The 13,925-nt window shown below is 36.7% G+C and overlaps 1 protein-coding gene across 8 annotated transcripts in view; it reads right to left on the minus strand.

The window, feature by feature from the left end:
• The window catches only part of ERC1 (ELKS/RAB6-interacting/CAST family member 1), a 527,112-nt gene that overhangs the window by 30,438 nt on the left and 482,749 nt on the right, over positions 1-13,925 (minus strand). The gene's annotated exons all lie outside the window — the stretch shown is intronic.

Genomic DNA, 13,925 nt, shown 5'->3' on the forward strand with positions numbered 1-13,925 from the left:
CATTTAAGTGGATCCTTTCATGGGTGCACCATAAGGCTACTCTCACACTGGGAGTGAGTGCAAATAAAGCTTAATATCTGTGTAATTTCAGCTATGTAAGAGATCCTTATTGTCTTTATATTCAAATCCTCATTTCCTCATCCTTTCCCCAACTCAGCTTTTGGAGGTTTTATCAGAAGACAACAGCAGGGTGTCCTATGGCCCAGCTTAGCACCCTGTCAGCCCCCATCCTCTCTTGTGGTGTCTGCCCAGCTCTTCCCTATCTTCCTCCCCCTTTTTTTGAACAAGCTTTTCTCTGACAGATTTTCAACATCCAATTGGCAAGATACTCTGCTCTTTGCAGAAAAAGGTTAATGGCAACTGTCAGAGGGAGGAGAAAGTGCCAGACTGTATGAGAGCAGAGGGAGAGAAGCAGTGAGGCTACTCCACAGGGTTTTTCTCATAAATTTGTTCACACACACACACACACACACACACTCAAGCCCAGTTCTGATACAGACACACATTTATCTTCACAGCTCTGCAGTTATTTTTGCTGGATTGCTGGTCTTGCCTCTCTCTCAGCCTCTCAAACTCTGCTGCTCTTAGTTTTTTGGATAAGGAGTTCAAACATCACAAAAAGAAGAAAGCCAGATCAGAAACAGTCAGGCTGGGAACCAGAACAAAGTTTGTTGCCCCACAAAGAACTATTCTTTTTCTTTTCTTATGTTCTCTTCCTGCTGTCCCCTATCCCTTGCCCCCCAACAGCTCATAAGTCCATTTGGCTCACTCGTGTGGGACAACAATCTGTGCAAATGCATTCAAGAGAGAAGAATGAAACGTTATGTTGTGACTGATAATTGATGCATTCCCTGAGTGAGGGTAGATGACTTTTAGGTTCTGTGCCCAATACTGCCCCAGCAATACACACCCCTGATTCACCATCTTGAAAAGAGAGGGATACAAGCCAAAGAGTGATTGATCCAAATCAAGAAAACAAATGAAGAAGGAATCCAAGGAGATGACAAGGTCTGAGCCAAGTTTTGGAACAATACTTCCCTGGAAATTAAAAAATGGGACGGAGTGCTGGGAAAGGGAGCTGGAATTCAAAGCTCCATGACCCACAGAGCAGGCTGGCTGATACAAGTTCATTCCAGTGTGTTTGGGCCCCTGATTGGAGGCTGGCATTCATGGTGGAAAAAAAGAATTTGTTTTCTAAGGAGAAATTCCATTTTTAGCTTTTTAGCAAATGTTGCTTATCAGTCTAACTGCTTCAAAAAGTTAAAAAGAGACTAGTTGTGGGGTATGATTTCTCTGTTTTCATATTTTACTAAAGTTTTTTTTAAAAAAAGTTTACTTATTTTTTAAAAGTAGGCTCCATGCCCATTTTGGGGCTCAAACTCATGACCCCGAGATCAAGAGTCACATGCTCTTCCGATTGAACCAGCCAAACACCACTCTGTTTTCATTTTAACTATCATCGACATATTGTGAAATGCATAGATCTTTAAGTGTACAATTTGATGAATTTTGGTAAATCCATTTACCCACATAACTGTCTCCCTAGCCAAATTATAGAACATTTCCAACATTCCAGAAAGTCTCTTGTATTCTTTTTCTCAGTCAATTCCTTTGGTAACCAGTGTACTAATTTTTACCACCAAGGATTAGTTTACCCTGTTCATAAATGTCATACAAATGAAATCATACATTAATTATATTTTACTTTGTTTTTTTTAATAAATTAATTTTTATTGGTGTTCAATTTACCAACATACAGAATAACACCCAGTGCTCATCCTACATTTTACTTTGTATCTGGCTTTTTTGATATAGTGTTTTTGAGGTTCATTTGTAAAGTTACTTGTATTACTAGTTCATTGTTGCTTACTGCTTAGTAGTATTCCATTACATGATACATAATAGTTAAAAATATCTATTTTGTTAATGACATGTGGACTGTTTCCAGTTTGGGGCTTTTAAAAATAAAGTTGTTATGAACACTCTAGTACACATCTTTTTGTGTACACTTCTCTTTAGTAAGAAGGGAACTGCTGGATTATAGAATAGGAGTATATCTAATTTAGTAAGAAACTGCCTAATGGTTCCCCAAAGTCTTGTACCACATTAAATTCTTACTAGCAATGTAGCTGAGTTCTAGGGGCTGCATATCCTTACTAATAACTGTATTACCAGTTTTGTTAATTTCAACCATTTTTTTGTGAGATTGTAGTACAATCTTATTGTGGCTTTCATTTGTGCATTTTTTTCATATGTTTAATTTGTGTATTTTCATCTTGTGAAATGTCTATTCAAGTCTTCTGTCTGCTTAAAAATTACGTTGTTTTGTCTTTTTGTTATTGACTTTTATTTATTTTTAAAAATTTTTTAAAGATTTTATTTATTTATTCATGAGAGACACACACACAGAGAGGCAGAGACACAGGCAGAGGGAGAAGCAGGCTCCATGCAAGGAGCCCGATGTGGGACTTGATCCCGGGACCCCGGGGTCACGACCTGAGCCAAAGGCAGATGCTCAACCACTGAGCCACCCAGGTGTCCCTGTTATTGACTTTTAAAACTTATCTTCTCAATGGAAGTCCTTTGTTCAACACACACACACAAACACACATACACACACACAGAAAATATTTTCTCCCAGCATTTTGATGAACACAAGCTTAAAGTTTTGATAAAGTCCAATTTTTTTCATTTTTTCTCTTATGTTTAGTGTTTTATGTTTCTATGCCTGCTAAATTTGGGGCACTTTTAGCTATATACCTGCCATTTAGCTAATATCTGATATTAAAACACATTTCTTTATTAAGGCCTAAAACCAACTACCTATTGCTAACCCTTGTTTACGAAGGCACAATTTTAGAACCAAAAACACTGGCTTTACCTAAAATTCCAGGGCTATTAAAGTTGCAGAAATGAAAGCTGCATTTTCAAAAATATTCAATCATTCAACATATAGGCTAAATATATTTATGGATAGCATGAGATGATTTGTATCAAATGGGGAAAATATTGACAACTATGATGGGGTTAGGGTGGGGGCACTAAAGGTCTGGGACTCAATGTTAGTTTTTAAATCTCTGAAAGCAAATTCTATCATATCCCTTTGAAATTTATTCCATGTTCACAGATTCTTCCCTGTTTAACCGGAATGTTTCTTTTTGTAATTTAATATACTCTCTCATTCTGTCCTCAGAAGAAACAGAAAAAAAAGGAGAAACATGGGCCTTCTTACCATTTAGAAAAAACCCTTCACCCTATAACTGAGCTCTGTGCCTTTAATTGTTCTATATAAGCTGCCCTTTTGAAACAATTACTTTAAAAATATTCCTGTCTTCTTCTTAAGTCTTCTACTTATTTTATTTTTTGTTTGAGCTACAATGTCATATTCAAATACAGTCCTAAAATTTTGAGAGGCAATATTTACATTCCCTTTACACTAGAACAATAGACAATCAGGGTTGGGGGGAAAAACAACCTTAAAAATAATCTTATTCAAATCATCTCCCAATGCTGAATCCTTTCTACAACCCCAAGTGAACAGCTTCTCATCCAATGAAAAACAGATTTCATATATGGCTATCCATTTGCTTGCTGACAGATCTAGTAAGCTTTTCTTTCTGTTGAACTAAAAACTGCCTTCTTAAAATGTCTACCCACAGGTCATGGGGTAACACTGCATTAGTCAATATACAAATATACAATATACAGTTACAGTTCATTCTGTAACTGATTGTATCATCTTGTTGCTGCCTATAAGTAATATTTTGGAGTTGTCTATACTAGTACACTTCTTCATATTTTTAATACTCTTAGGCATCTCCATTTTCACAAGATGATGAAAATCTGAACCTCATATTTACTGACCTAAGTTTAAAATTTTTTAAAATTTTGAAATAATTTCAAACTTACAGAAAAGTTGCAAGAATATAAAGACCTGTCCAATTCTTCATCTAGAATACTTGATAACATTTTACTATCTTTGCTTTATCATTCATTTGTTGTATCTACATATAAATTCATATATGCTTTCTAATCGTTAAATTTAGATTACATATTGTTTGGTAGAAGTATATCTTTGTTCTTCTTGTGCATATTATCAGAAAGTAGGGATCCCTGGGTGGCGCAGCGGTTTGGCGCCTGCCTTTGGCCCAGGGCGCGATCCTGGAGACCCGGGATCGAATCCCACGTCGGGCTCCCGGTGCATGGAGCCTGCTTCTCCCTCTGCCTATGTCTCTGCCTCTCTCTCTCTCTCTATCATAAATAAATAAAAATTTAAAAAAATATATAATGCTGATTTGTCCTACTAATGGTGATGTTAATTTACTTCAGTCACTTGGTTTAAATGGTATCTTTTAGGTTTTTCCAATATAAATTAACTAAAAGAGTTTTGTGTTAATTGAGTGGAATACCTTATTTATGGAGAGATACTTTCACTATGCAAATACAAACTTTTAGCTACTGGTTTCCACATTTATTGATGATTCTTGCCCAAAGCAGTTATTATTATGATGGTTGCCAAATAGTGATTCTCTAATTCCATCATCCTTCCACTTTTATTAGTCCACACTCTTCTATAGGATACAGCTTTCCTTTCTCTCCTATTCATTTATTCATTCATTTCTTTATACCGGTATAGATTCATAGATTTCCATTTTATTCAATGGGCTACTATCTATTATCAATATTGATTTTGCTGCTCAAATTCTTCAAAATTTTTCATTGAGAGTCCCATGTCCTTTTGACATACCCTACCACTCTTGAACACTTCCTTACTTTCTGATATAATAAGATGTTCTGGATTTACGTTTTACTATGCCATACACAGCCTTAGACTCAGATATGACTCTAAGGAGTCCTGAATATCTGAATACTTGGGCAGTAATATTTAGGGTCTCCTTAAAATCATGTCTATTTATTTATTTTATTTTATTTTTTTTATAAATTAATTTTTATTGGTGTTCAATTTACCAACATACAGAATAACACCCAGTGCTCATCCCGTCAAGTGTCCCCCTCCGTGCCCGTCACCCATTCACCCCCACCCCCCGCCCTCCTCCCCTTCCACCACCCCTAGTTCATTTCCCAGAGTTAGAAGTCTTTATGTTCTGTGTCCCTTTCTGATAAATCATGTCTATTTAAATGAACTCTGGTGTTGTTATACTGTTGAGATGTTAAAAAAAGAAAAAGCCTATGGAAACTCACTGTATGTACTGGAAGGATATTGAAGACGTGACTTATAATTTGATTCTAGATGAGGACCCATGGGGACTCCTCATTGGGTTTTATCTGTTACACAAACTCCATAACTAATCAAATTTCTCTCTTGACACTGCCTGAGAGCTCACTTCTGGATTCACCTTATTTTTCTCTAACTTCATTTCCCCTTGATTATTAGAATCATGAAAATTGGAACAAAGAATAGAGGACATTTCTTTAAGAGATTCTGAAACTCTCTATCCCTCTAGGGAGGCACTGGTTCCAGAACCACTCACTCAATTCAGATATTGTAAGATTTAGAACTGAGTTGCTGATTATTCATTTCATCCTTTTGGAACATGCTTCCCTTTAACCTCAAAGCTAACTGAATACAATTCTATGAATATAACTTCTTAATTTTATGATAAGTAAAAATAATGTAATGTGAGCTTGAAAAAAATTATCTCAAAGATAAAATAATGGTTCTTTTGTATATAAAGATGTTTAAAAACAAGCTTTCTTTGGCCATAAGCTATCTGAAAGATGACCTATTCCAAATTTAATTGGTTGTTGGACCTTAACAAGATTGCAGCTAGAGATGAAATAGCCTTAAATTCACTATTTGAACAATGTATCCCTGGTAAAGTGTAGAGATAGAAAACCAAAGGAGGGCAGCCCCGGTGGCTCAGAGGTTTAGCGCCGCCTGCAGCCCAAGGTGTGATCCTGGAGACCCTGGATCGAGTCCCACGTCAGGCTCCCTGCATGAAGCCTGCTTCTCTCTCTGCCTGTGTCTCTGCCTCTCTCTCCTCTCTGTGTATTCTCATGAATAAATAAATAAAATCTTAAAAAAAAAAGAAAACCAAAGGAATAGGACCCAAATACCAAGTCTTTAAAATATAATCTGCATGTATCCATTTACCTGCACACCAAAATGCTTAAAGTGTAAACAACTAACTATAGGTATTCCCAAATGAATCTGTTTAGTGTTTGGTGACTATATTGACTCTGGCCAGTGTGTGTAAATCACAATGCATACAATTTCTTCAAATCAGGGTACTTTGACCCATGAACGATATTATGCTCCAACATCGTTTCTACATTCACTTTCTATGAACCATTGTGCTGGTGACAAGTTGAAAAGTTGTTCATTGTTGTAAGGAAATCATGTTATACAACACAAAAGTGTATAAATAGGAGAGCCATAGACTTATAAATGTTTCCTCACCTCATTGTAAAGTTGAATACAATCACTTGCAGCTATGAGAAAGGTTACGCATAGGGGTGTGGTATTTCTAGTATCTGCATCTGCAAATATCTAGAGTAACCCACCTTATTGTATCTTCCTGAAACCAAGGAGATAATATGTAGCATATGTTTGACATAACCTTTTAAAGACATACCTAACACTTAGGTTAAACTCATTTTTATCCCTCCCAAATACACCAAGACCCAAATTCATGAGCTCAATGAAAATAAGTCTGAAAATTTAAAGCCTCTAATTGCCTGCATATACTGACAAATTTTAGTTGAAAATTTCCCACAATTTTCACATAGTTCTATTAATGCTTGCCCCAAGAACCAATAACTCAACTCCTTGAAGAGATGTTAGTTGTATGTTATCTAGTGTCAATGCTGGATTCACGGAGACACTAACAAGATTTCCCGCCCAAGAGCTGGCAAGAGGGTTTGGCAAAGAAACGAAGGCATCTCATGTAGGAGAAGCATGTATAAATGTAGTATGGGAAATACAGACCTGGAATTTCTGCTATAAGCTGTGATTCTGGAAAATAACAGACAGTGGTCAAATATGGGACTAAAATACATGTAGAAGATGTTCAAATCTAAAACTGAACTTAATAAGACTTTTTCTTAATGCTAGCCACTTTGTACGATAATAGCATTCTACTCTGACACTACCTTGATCTGTTTTTTCAAAGAAGCTTCCTTAGGGGTCCAGAAATACATGTAAAATGGTATAAGATTTATACATACTTGTAAAAAATTTCAACAATGTCTCTTTTTCCAATACTGAGTGACTAGAGGGCCTGGGTTCAGTATATGTAAAGAACAGAAAGATAGCCTAAGTAGTTTGATACCATTTATTTCAAATTTATATCACACTCAACAGTATTGCATATTGTTTATGGAAACAAATATGTGCTTTTTATTAAAAAGGTACAAATGTAGACTGCAAAATGCATACCAGTTCTGGATAGCGATTGACAGTACAGATGAAAAAGGAAAAATGCAATTGAGAAGGGGTACGAGGACTTTAACTATATTTAGCATTAAAAAAAACTCAAACCTTGAAGCAGTTATAACATAGTAATATTTTTTAATTCTGAGTATAAATCTGATGTTACATTAATCTCTATATTTTTTTCTGAATGCTTAAAGTATTTCATTAAAAATAAGTTGGTACAACCACACACAAAGAAGAACATATGGACCCATACTGCAACTAAATATATATAATATAAAAAAAAAGGCAAGTATAGGTTTTCTCAATCTTTTGCAAAAACTTTTTGTGATTCCCAAGACATGTATATACTTAAGGCTGCTCTCTTAGATAACAACATGGATATAGAATGATAGGAAGCCTGAGATTAAGAAAGCCGAGATAGAACTAGAGATATAGGGTCAGAATTTGTCATGCTCAAGATTTTAGAATAAGCCTAATGCCAAGGCTGATGGGGGCTGATCAGCTACAGTCTTAGTAAAATATTCACTGAAAATAATGAGGACTATCATCTACTATTTATCATCTCCCATGAGGGTGACACCAGCAGCACATGACACTAATGTATATATGCTTGCCTATTATCTATGTACCCACCTAACAAGTCCAATCCAATCAAAACTAATATATCGTCCCCCAAAATAGCTCCAGAGAGTAAAAAATTTGGGGGCAGACTCACAGAACTTAGAAATTAAGAGTCACTGCTATGAATAGTTTCAAGGCAGAGCCTAGAAAGAATTCATCACATTCTGCCATCTAGCTATCCTATAATTACCATTAAGGAATCAACCTATTAAGTTTGATAGGTTGAAAAAAAAATCTTAATAATTCTATGCGTCTACATAATCTTCTACCTTTCAAAAAAGGGATGTTTTTATTAGAGTAAGTGAATGCCAGTTTTGTCAATTTTATACAGCACCAAGAATCAAAACAGTATCAGATCTTGTTTCCTAAATGGATTCTTACAGAATTCTACACAATGATAAGACTTTATTTCCCAATTCTATTAGATGTCATAGTATGTTTGTTAGAAGATTAGGGCAGAACAGAATCCTGAGACAGTTCTCCCTCTGTGGTTCAGGTATTTGGGTCTGGCAAGGTTTGAAGGTAGAGAAATCTATCAATACTCTAGGCCCTGTTTGAGCACAAGTGGTGATGGCAGCCACAATAAGACAGGCATACAAGATTCACTTGCACTCTGGATTCTTCTTTGATACAAAGCAAAAATCATGTGCTGGAGAGGCAAGAAACCCTTCAGTGCCTACAGCCTGACCTTGCTTTGACAAGAAAAGCTGTGTGCTGCTGGGGCCAGGGCAAGAAACTCTCATGACCCCTGTTCCTAGGCAAAGATTAGCTGCCACTAAAACAGTAAAAAAAAATCTATCCTACCTTCTGCATTGACACTAGACAAAGAAATCCATCACCAGAGAAGAGACAGTAAATCCACTATGCCCCCATATTCTGAACTGTCTTAAAGCAGAAGTCTTCTTGTACTAGGGAAGAGCAGGAAATCTTTCTGTAGTCTACACCTTGCACTAAAGAAGAGGGAGAATTGTCTGTCACTGGGGATGGGGCAGAAACACTGAAACCAGGGCTGCCTAAGACTGAGTCTGGAGCAGAAAAATGAAAAAACCTCCCCTGACCTGACCATGAGTACTGGACTGAGAAACAAAAGCAGTCTGCTACTTGAAGGGAAAGAGCATACAGAAAGAGCCTTCCATGACAAAGGCATGGGGAACTTACTGAAAGCTGAGAACACAGTGGAAAAACAAAAAAATCAATACTCTAGAATTTATATTAAAGACATGATAGTGGTGGGGCGCCTGGGTGGCTCAGCAGTTGGGTGTCTGTCTTTGGTTTAGGGCGTGATCCCAGGATTTCAGGACTGAGTTCTGCATTGGGCTCCCTGCATAGACCCTGCTTCTCCCTCTGCTTATGTCTCCACCTCTCTCTGGGTCTTTCATGAGTAAAATAAATAAAATATTAAAAAAAAGAAACAAAACATGATAGTGGTAGCTCACTGGAAAATTTGAAGCCTGTGGTGCACTAAAGGTAACTATAGCTAAAACAAGACTCAAATCCAGCTCAATTACTGACTTATGGAAGAGGAATGCCTATTTCCAGACATAAATATTACTGACCTCAGTTCCAATTGTTCTTTTACATATAATATTTACCATTTAATAAAAAAATTATGAGGCACACAAAAAACACAAGCGAACTTGAAGACAGATCAATGGAAATTATCCAGATTGATAGTAGGAGTCACGAAATATAACATGAAAGACAAAACAAAACAGACGTCCAAAAGATATGGGACAAGATCAAATAATTGAACAAATATGTAGATGTAGTCGTAGAAGAAGAGAGAAAGGGGCAAAAAATATTTGAAGAGATAATAGCCAAGAATTTTCTACAATTAATGAAAGACAACAAAACACAGATCCAAGAGATTCAGAGATCCAAAACAGGATTTTAGTCCAAAAAGGAAATATAAAGAAAAGCACAAGTAGGCAGATTATTTTCAAATGGCTGAAAACAAAAGATAAAAAGAGAATCTTGAAAGCAGTCAGAGAAAAAAGAAACATGACCAAGGAAAAAATATGTACATGAATATAAAAGACTTTTTATCTGAAACTATGGAAGCCAGGTAAAAATATAACAGCATCTCTAAAATTAAAAAATGAAACAGTCAACCTAGGATTCTATATCCAGAGAAGAGTATCTTTCAAAAAGAAGGCATATTAGCTTGCAAGGCTGCTATATAAAGTACAACAGAATGGGTGTATTTTAACAACAGAAATGTATTTTCTCACAGTTCTGGAACTTAGAAGTTCAAGATCAAGGTGTTGGCAGGGTTGATTTCTACTGAGGTCTCTCCTTGGCTTTCAGATGACTGCCTTCCTCACATGTTTTTTTTTTCTTCTGTGATTATGTACTCCTAGCATCTCTCTGTAGGTTCTAATCTCTTCTTTTATGGACACCAGTTATATTGGATTAGGGCCCACCCTATCAGCCTCATTTTAACTTAATTACCTCGTTGAAGGCTCTATCTGCAAATACAGTCACATTTTGAGAGTTAGGGATTCAATATACAAATTTGGTGGGACATAATTCAGCTTGTAATACCCCACCTCCACTCCCCCAAGATTCCTGTGCTTCTCACATTGCAAAACACATTTATTCTCATCCCAACACCCCAACAGTCTTAACTCATTTCAGCCTCAATTCTAAATTCCAAATCTCATCTAAATCAAATGTGGATGAGACTCAAGGTATGATTCATCCTAAGGCAAAAATTCCTCTCTAGATATGAACCTTTTGAAACCAGACAACTTATCTACTTCTAAAATACAGCAGTAGTAGGACAGTTAGACATTCCTATTCCAGGAGGGGTCATGGGTCTCAAGCAACTTCAAAACCTTGCAAGGTAAATGCTATTGGATTTTAAGGCTTAAGAATAATCCTCTTTGGCAGGATGCTCTGTCCTCTAGGTCCTCTGGGGTGGCAACTCCACCCCTCTAGCCCTAGGTGATAACCTGGCCTACTGAAACCTAGGAGGTAGCCCTGCCCTGTGGAACCAAGGAGGAAGAAATAGCCTTGCCTGCTAGACCTGTGCCTGGTGCTGGTGGAATATATGCTGTCTTCAAGAAACTTTTTTTACATATAAAGACCCAGATAGCTTAAAAGCAAATATATGGAAAAAGATATACCACGCACACATTAACCTAAAGAAAACTAGAATGGTTATGCGGATGTCAGGCAAAACACATTTCAGAGCATGGAATACCACTAGTTTTCAAGGGAGACATTACATAATAATAAATCAATTCATCAAGAACACATACCAATTGTTAATGTGTATGTACTCAATAACAGAGCTTTAGAATACATAAAGCAAAAAACAATAAATAATAAAAAAAAGCAAATCTGTAAGTTTAGTTGGTGTGATAGCCAGCCTCTAAAAAGGCAAAGGAAATAAAACAGTTCTGTGAAATCTTCTGATATAAATTTCTATTTCTACAGGCTGAGCAGTTGCAGATTATAGGGTTATGACTCAGGATGAGTCTGAATGGTTACTAACATCAATAGTAAGCTTATCCAAAGCTACTGAATGGCACTGAGGAAACTGTCTTGGGTTGCCCAATGGATAAATAATCAGCTTAGTATATACTAAACATTCTCTACACATATAATACTGTGCTAGGCACTTAAAAAATACAAGATGGTTCTGGCAGTGAAGAAGCTTCCCTAATTGGAGAAATAAGAATCTCAAATATGAAATACAAACTAGTAAACTATGCAGAACTCACCAGAATTCACTTGCTCATTTAAGTTACTGAGAAAGTGGTACTTGTTGATGTGGTGCTAATTTTAAGATGAAAATTTTGTAGTTCAGGTCTTTAACAGACAGGAAGGCTAGAATAGGAAGATGGATATGAAAACAAATACAAGTGTTGTAGTACTACAGAAACCCTAAAGAGGGAGTGGCACATTCTGCCTAGGGTTTCAGGAATGGATACATAGAAGAAATGATGTCTGAGCTGAGCTTAAAAACTCAGATTCCTATTTAGGCATTGCCCAGGGAGACAAGGTAGGGAAGGGCATATTAGGCAGAAGGAACAACATAAGCAAAAGGGCAGAAGTATAAAGACTGTAGGTATAAAACTAAGGGCTTGAGTATGCTTCAAGGCTTAGATGAGAAGAGATGTGCATTTAATAAATAGGCCAAATGAAAGAAAGCCTTGTAGCATATGATAAGGAGTATGGGATTTATCCAATCTCTCTTCTTCTCTTATTCATTCAACAATATTATTTATTTATCTATTTATTTATTTATTTATTTATTCATTTATTTATTTATTTATTATTTATTTATTTATTTATTTAATTTTTTGAAAAAAGATTTTATTTATTTATTAATGATAGACACACACAGAGAGAGAGGCAGAGACACAGGCAGAGGGAGAAGCAGACTCCCTGCAGGGAGCCCAACGTGGGACTCGATCCCGGGACTCCTGGATCACGCCCTGGGCCGAAGGCAGGCGCCAAACAGCTGAGCCACCCAGGGATCCCCTCATTCAACAAATATTCATTGAGCAGATACTATATGCTAGACATTATTCTTGGGACAGACAAGGCTCCTGTCCTGTCCCATGAGGGTGTTACTGGGAGGTGGGGATGGTGGCAGTGAATGGCACTGGACATACACAGTTGGCTAACACAAATGTTAGCTGCAGAGGGCTCTTCATCCCCCAAAACAAATATGTAAACACACTACACACACACACACACACACACACACAAAATCAATGTGCATATTTGGCAATGATTTGGGTCTTACGTTTCTTGGGCTTCAAAAAAACTAAGGTAAACCTTGATCGTAATACTTTCACAGACCAATCATTTTGAGTATTAGGGGTCATCTTTCTCAAAAACCTGTACTGTTCCCTTAAATTCTTACTTGCAGTGAGGTAGCAGAAAATTGTTTGGTTTCTCTGCCAATCTTTAGCAGCCAAGGAGAAGCTTATAGAAGGTAGTGTTAGTTGCTGTATTCCTTTATGGATGACCTAAGTCTCTTGTTTCTCAGGATTCTCAGGGAAGCCTGCTAAAGACACAACTTCACACACCTCAGGCAGTAACTTCAGTGACTGAGCATATTCTCAATCAAGAAAAAACTTATAGGGGAGATCCCTGGGTGGCTCAGTGGTTTAGCGCCTGCCTTTGGCCCAGGGTGTGATCCTGGAGTCCTGGGATCGAGTCCCACATCAGGCTCCCTGCGAGGAGCCTGCTTCTCCCTCTGCCTGTGTCTCTGCCTCTCTCTCTCTGTGTCTCACATAAGTAAATGAATAAAATCTTTAAAGAAAAAAAAAAAGAAGAAACTTATAACACAGTTCATAAATGTGAACAAAACTCTTTTGATGATTACAGTAGCCTGATTGTAACATAATGTACCATGACAAGCCTATTAATGAATTCTTGGTTTCATTCACTTAAAACTTTCAGAAAATTTCCTAGTTTGAAATTTCCTGTTTTGGTCTCAGCCTGGAGATATTTTTTTTTCCCTTAGAAAAACTGAGTTAAGTCCATTTCAGCATATTTGAAAAAAAGAACTAAACAAAAATACTTTTTCATTTCAAAGACAAGCTGTTATACAAAGAAATAGTTTAATGTCAGTTCAGTTTTGATGTAGCAGTATGTCAGTGCTTTAAGAAGCACTGTTCTTCTGTAAAATTTTGAAGTGAAAGTTTTTAAAATTAACTAGGCATGCATTCTGCTTCCAGTGGGCTTTTAGTTGCATTTTCACTATATGGCTATTAATATCCAAAGGAGCTATTAGGAATCCAATTTCATTCTCTTCTTTAGATTCTTCCCTCCTTCGAAAAGAGAGAAGTTAAATTTTCTATGGCAATATGTTAAATTTGAACAGTAGGCCTTATCTTTACTCATCAAATAAGTAGATAACTAAATCAGCTACAATGTCTACTAT

Source organism: Nyctereutes procyonoides, unplaced genomic scaffold (genome assembly GCF_905146905.1).
Source record: "Nyctereutes procyonoides isolate TBG_1078 unplaced genomic scaffold, NYPRO_anot_genome, whole genome shotgun sequence".
In the NCBI taxonomy this organism is placed as follows: Eukaryota; Metazoa; Chordata; class Mammalia; order Carnivora; family Canidae; genus Nyctereutes; species Nyctereutes procyonoides.